This window comes from Alligator sinensis, unplaced genomic scaffold, assembly GCF_000455745.1.
Source record: "Alligator sinensis unplaced genomic scaffold, ASM45574v1 scaffold860_1, whole genome shotgun sequence".
Taxonomy (NCBI): domain Eukaryota; kingdom Metazoa; phylum Chordata; order Crocodylia; family Alligatoridae; genus Alligator; species Alligator sinensis.
In genome coordinates, this window is record NW_005841923.1 from 2,796,780 (window position 1) to 2,803,701 (window position 6,922).

General features: G+C 39.1%; 1 protein-coding gene across 1 annotated transcript in view; it reads left to right on the forward strand.

Moving 5' to 3' along the window:
• The window catches only part of LOC102388086 (aspartyl/asparaginyl beta-hydroxylase), a 63,913-nt gene that overhangs the window by 5,451 nt on the left and 51,540 nt on the right, over positions 1–6,922 (forward strand). The window lies entirely within an intron of this gene.

Genomic DNA, 6,922 nt, shown 5'->3' on the forward strand with positions numbered 1-6,922 from the left:
GGCTTGCAGGGACGTGTAGCTTTCCTTAACATAGAGAGCTACCCCCCCGCCCCTTTTCTCTACACGATCCCTCCTGTACAGGGTATAGCCATCTATCCCCGTGGTCCAGTCATGGATGACTGGACCACAAAGACACAAGACACAAAGATGACTTTGTGTGCAGCTGTTTGTTTCCTATTCTTTCAGTTTAACTGTTGAAATTGTTATTTCTTATCTAGAATTTGAACAAACAAATGAATGCAAGTTAGTGGAGCTGGAGATTTATTGCAGACCAGGTGTCATGCATGTGTGACATGGCAGGAGGCACAATTGTTGGGATTGTGGATTCCATGGTACCTTTAAATTAATGTTTACCAGGGGCCTAAGAGTAATAAACTTATTCCTTTATTCAGGATCCTAGCTGAACACCCCCCCGTGCTATTCTTGGAAGACCTGAGCATGATATATAAAGGCATAACTATCATTTTAATCCTTGATACACTATCAATCTCCCAAGTGGTTCTGTGACTACATTTTTTAGAAGTATGTTGAAATTTGTAAGATACTGGAAGAGGGTTGTATTTTTTTCAGAAACCGAATCAGTTATTTTCTCTGTAACATCTAATTTAACATATGGGGTCACATCTGTTAAAGGATTATTACAGTAGAAGGAAGCAATGTATTATTTATTAAGAGCCCCCTACAGGGAGATAGCAAGCTACATTTAAAATACAGAACTACTTGATGGTAGCATTGAAAGCTCCCAGATGAATGCTATAGCATTGCAGCAGAGTGGGCAGATGAAAATAATTGCCCATTATATAATGTTTACTGTGTTTTGTATTAGTGCTTAGCAGCTGAATAATATTTATATTAAGTTTATTTCCATCTTTGCATATTGTCTTCCTGCTGGTATGCAGCTGATGTCTAATTCTAAGGGGAGCAGAAAAATATTACTTCATTGAAATAGAGGTTAGGGGAAAAGATTTTTCCAACTCCACATCCAAATCATATGCCAAGGGAAAAGATGACAGTCTCTATATCATAACAGTTCAATTTACAGTCCTTGGGGTCTACACTCATTCTCTTCTGGGCTGCTGTTTATTACATTATTGTTTGATCATCTGCCTCCTTTTTCATAGACAGTAAACACCACTGTCTTGTAGTTAATAGGAATTACTCTTGCTGTGGAGCAAAGAAACTACCTATTCCCAGAAATAGCTGAGAAGAATGAGAACCAAGATATAAATTAGCTGCTTCTTTGAATTTTAATACTAAACCAAAGCTATCTTACTGATGCTAGCCAATTTCTTTGCAGTCAGCCAGTGTTCCAGTGTGAATGGGATTCATGTCATAAAAACTACAGATTTAATTCTGAAAACACATAAATGTGGACAATTAAAGTTTGTACAAAATATGTTGATTTGGGTTCTGAATCCCATAAATAAATAAAATATTTTGAAACACTTTTTAAAATTAAGCCATATGTATTTGGAATACTATAAATAAATATATATATAGTTTAGCTGAATATTTTTTACCAAATCAGTTCTGGCACGAAAGGATACAGCTAAATGTATGCATTTTCTTATTTTCATGTACCATAATTCCTTCTTGTTAGCAGGTTTAAACCTAGAAGTGAAATGGCAGTATGTGGTCCAATGGGAATTGGGAGACATTACTTTTTTCTGGCTTATGTACTGTATGACCTTTGGCAAGCCACTTTACCTCTGGGCCTCTTTATCCCCTTCGTACCCTTTGACTGTTTAGATTATAAATTCATTATGGCAGAAGGCATGGCAGGATGGCAACTTATAAACTACCTCATTCAGGCTCAAAACAGATGTTGCATTTGGTCCTGGCAAAATTGAGTCTGTGTTTTTCCCGACACAGAAATATCTTGGGATTGGCATGTACACACATTGCCCTTTTAATCAGGGTTTAGTGAGCAGCTGAATGCTCAATGATGCAATCCCTGGATAACCGATAAGACCTACTTTGCAATGTGTTGGGATAAATTGATAATACTTCTTAGCAATTTATACCAATGTTTTTAGGATGTGAACCCTTTTAGGATGTATCCCAGGACAACAGACATAAAATGGTTTATTCCAGGATAAATGCAACATTTGTTTGTAGCCTCAGAGAGGCACAAGCTCTCCTTGGCTACAGCCTACTTTATCGGATACTGTGAATGGCCTTGCAGAGATAGCCAGTATTGCAATTAACAACGGGGTGCTTAGTGCTTAGGAAGACTGACATGACACTTCCGTCGAGAATAAGAAGAAAGGCTTTATTAACTAAACAACGAGCTGTATAGGAAAATGACAGGTAGGCTATTGCAATCTACAAGCAAAACAAGCTATAATCAAGTCCAGTATATTTCTAGCTGTAATAGTGGTTTTCTCAGCAACACGGGCAAGGATGCGGTTCTGATCTTTGCAGCCTCTCACCAGGTGTGGATCTGTCACCCAGGGTGGTCAACTGGGCACAGGTTATGATGGGTCAGTGTGGTGTTTCCCTTCTGAGAGGAGCACCCCTTGCTGCCAGCTCCATCCTTCTCTTATACTCATTCTTCAAAGCATATTTTTCTTGATGGGTTGAAGATCAGGGTCCAGACAAAGTTGACAATGTGGAGGTCATTGTCTTTCAGTTGTGGAGTAAATGTTATCCTTTTGGATCCATCTGTGGTTGTTGTAGGTGAAACTGACATGCACAAAATCCCTTGATTGCTCTGGAGGTTTGTCAGTTGCTTAATTATAGTGTGGCTTGATTGCTCAAGCCCAACACCCTAAACTGGAGGTATACTACTTGATTTAATTACAGTAGGACTTGATTACTTGACTTGAGCACCTTAGACCTTGAATCGTAAGGGACTATATAGGTTGTGATAACAGGGCGGAACCCAAAATATTTTTCCAACTGGTACAGACACCTAGATTGGTGAGGGATCTGATGACAAGGAAGAGGCAATCACATTGAAAGGGGAATTTATTCATAATCAATTCAGAGTAGTTGGGCATGGGATGTGCTTGATACCAGGGTTAGAGCTGAGATTAACTGTATTATGTTTCAGGTAGTCCCAGCCATGAGTTTACATTCTCATGCAAAAGAGCACTGATATTATAATTTAGTCATTTGAATACTGCACATAGGCCCAGACAGTCTTGATGTCCAGCAGCAGGGTACTAATCAGAAAGAAATAGACATTCAAATACTTTGCATTTAAATGTCCTTATCCTATCCATTGTATTTACAAATACAGTGTTAATGATTTGAGATTTCTTTTTAAAGTTTTTTCTCTGTCCTGATAGTAAATGCTAAGTAGGAATAAATGTTAATATCTTGTATAATGTATCCTTCTTATAGAGTAGTTTTTGAAAGCCAATGACTTCATACATTACAGTTATTGCATTGTAATAAGTATCAGTAGGGCTATAATACTAACTATAGCATTTTTTGCTTAAGCACCTCAAAGTACTTTATTTCATTAAAACTTCACAGCAACCACATACAGTGGGTACAGGAATACCATTGGGGTTGTTTTATCTACCACTTGAATTCTGCAAACTCTGCAATGAAATATAGCATCTTTTTAACTATGCAAATTAATGCCACAGACCTGTTTAAAAAGGAAGCATTAAAGAAGGAGCTTTTCATTTGAAGCTCTAGGGAGTATGCAAAATGGAATCACCTGTGTTAGAATTAGACTAAGACAAATAAGTGTTACTTAAAGAGTGCTAAAAAGTCTAATGATCAGAGGTGATCAGGACAGCACCCGTATATAAACATTACTACGTCACAATGCTCTCTTCACGACTGGTCTCCTTAACTAATACTGGCTCTCTGGTTTATTATTGACTTAGGCCCTTATCCTTTTGTTGGATTCCACAGGCGCAAAAGAGTTTTCTGCAGAGCTTCTTTCAAAATCGGGACTGGAAAAAGAATCATGTCATTTGTTCAGCTGCTGGCACAACATCTTGCTGCACAAATGTGTTCTCTAAACAGTGCACAATGAGGGCTTAAAAACAGGATAAAATATTTTCTATAATGGATTTCCATCAGTTAGGTTTTAACACAGTTTTATAGCTATACTGCTTAGTGTTACATTATGCAAATTTGGTCAAGCTCTCTCCTCAGCTCCAGACAAAATGATGTTTGTCTTTTAGACTCATGTATTTCCTTCATTGTAAAAACCATTGCTGTTTTAAGTTGCTACAGAAATAGTAAGTTGGGTCCCTGTCATTTTCTTGATGGCTTACTCTCCAAAGAGAAAGCAAATAAATAATTAGATGTACTTTAAATAATAATATGTGCAAATAATTACAAACTAAATAAATGACCAGTTGTGCATAGTCTCCGAATTTCTCTGAAATTCTTACCAGTAGAAAGACATCTCATAACTGTGTTCCAGTCCCCTGTCTGGAGAGTTTACACAAGCAAACTTTCTAGCCAGGGAGCATCAGTGGGCTGCTCTCTGGGCTATCCCTATCCTTAAGGGAACCCATTACTTACCAGCTTGTCCTCTCCCCTGCTTGGGAATGGGGCAGGCTGTTGAGAGGCAGACCCTCCCACACTGGCTTTTAAATCCCCATTTGGGCTGCATACAGGCAAGGAATTGTCTGATTTAAAGCCAGAGGAATGGGGAAACAGTCCTAGGCTCCCTAGATTTTAAATCATCATTTGTGCCACCTAGCAGGGCAGCACACGCGACGTTTAAAGCCTGCAGGACTGGAAACAAGGGCAGGGAGAGCTTCCAACTAGTCCTGGAGAAGAGTGGAACAGGATGGCAATTCCAGTCATCGCAACTGAAAGATTGTTCTGGCTGCTCCACTCCCCTCCTAGACCAGACTGGTAGGGGAGAGTACAAGCATTTATTCTTGTGAGAGTTTCAATCTCAGAGGAATATTGACACCTGGAAGATCTTTCTCCCAGAGGGGTCACATTCCCCACCAGGAGAAAATGAATGAACATTTCTATGTTCATAGTTTTTACTAGAAGTAGAGCAATTCTCCCATTGGAAACATAACACGTGTACATAGCCTAAAATCTTTAATACATGTAAAGAAATAGCTGCTACTGTCCACTGTTGTGTCCTTTTTACTACATACATCTCTATAATTTTGTGTGTATGTATTCACATAGTAACCCCAAATACAAGAGTGTTTAGGAACTATGTATATAAGGATTGGGACTGAGTCGTGGAAAACAGTGAAGCAACTCTGAAAAAAGAAATCAGGACAAAGGTGGACAGCCAGCTGAATATGAGCTCCTGATGTGATGCTGTGAGTAACAGTGCTGATACAACCCATATATATATATATATATATATATATATATATAATTTTTTTTAAGAAATATCAAGTAGTAGAGGAGAGGCGACATTATTTCTATATATAGAATTACTGGCACCATTACTGGAATACTGAGGGCAGTCTTCTGGCCACTCTTCCATAAAGGATGTTGAAAAATTCCAAAGGGTTACAGCTGAAAAAAGGGAAAGGAAATATTTTAGGGAGAAAAAAAATTAAGAAAGCTTTAAAAGTGGTTTGGGTTTTGGTAAATATGCTTTTATAAGGAGAGACTAATGAAGCTTCTTTATTTAGTGTATCAAAGTGTTGATTAAGAATTAATTAAATAGTTTTGATAGTGCAGGGTCCTTTAATGTGGCAAATAAAATGTAAGAAATCTAGTGGTTGGAAGCTGATGCTAGAACATTTGGTGTCAAATGAGAGTGCAACTGTCTAAAAGTGAAGTTATTAACCACTGAAAGGAAAAACTTAGGAAGGATTCAGATTTGTCTTTCATAGCTTGAGCCTTTACATCAAGATTGGTTTCTAAATCTTTTGAAATCAATGGGCACATCCAGGCATGCATGGATGTTTGGCTTCCCGTGGAGAAGTAGTGGCAATGCACCTTGTGCCACTGCTTCTTGTCCCCGGGGAACACCTGTGCCATGCGCACTTTGACACGTGGCAAGTTGCCCTGGGTGGGGTAGGGAAGGATGTGGCTAGCACTGAGCTATCCCCACCAGCCTTACCTGGGGTACTGGAGGCCTCCCAGGGATGCAGCCACGGTGATTCTGCTGTGTGAAGCATGGCTTCGGGTGGCCTGGCTCCGCTTTTCAGCAGCACATGTGGCCAAACGTCCATTGCTCCGGTTTTTTTTGGTTTTTTTCCATGGGTTTTTTGGGGGGGGGGTTTTGACCCCTGAATATCCAGAGGTCAAAAAAAGTGGCCAAACGTCCATTGCTCCGGTTTTTTTTGGTTTTTTTCCATGGGTTTTTTGGGGGGGGGGTTTTGACCCCTGAATATCCAGAGGTCAAAAAAACCCCATGGAAATAAACCTGGCGCAGCGCGCACACAGGCTGCATGCCCTTGCAGGGCAGAGAACACTGGACTATGTGGTATGTGGTGCTGCAAATGTGTTTGAAGCTCCACATACTGCATGACCACGCTCTTTTTGTGCTTGTGTCTTGAAAAAGCCCTCATTTTGTAGTAAAATGTATAAAAGGTTGTTAAAAGATTTAAGTTTTAAAAACCACTTTATTTTGACATGCTCATTTCTTTTGTAAAAAAAAAAAAAATCACCGTATCATAGGTAATCTACCTTGAACAGTTGAGCAGAATACTTTCTGCTCTTGCTACTTCCAAGGATTTGGAGTGCTATTGTGCCTGATTTTGTCTTTTTACTGACATGTATTTCCAGTCTTTGCTGCAAAGAGTTCAGAATGTAGGTTATAATAATGAGAAATGGGTCAGGCAAACAGGAAGGAGAAAATGGGTTGTTGAGAGAAGAGTAAAATATGAAAACAATACAATTAAGATATGGCAATACTGAAGAAAACAAATTATTGTTAGGGAATGCTGGCAAGATTTAGCAGACTAAATCCAGAAACAAAGGTAGCAGATGCAAAGTCAGCCAGGGTGTTGAAATGGGAAAG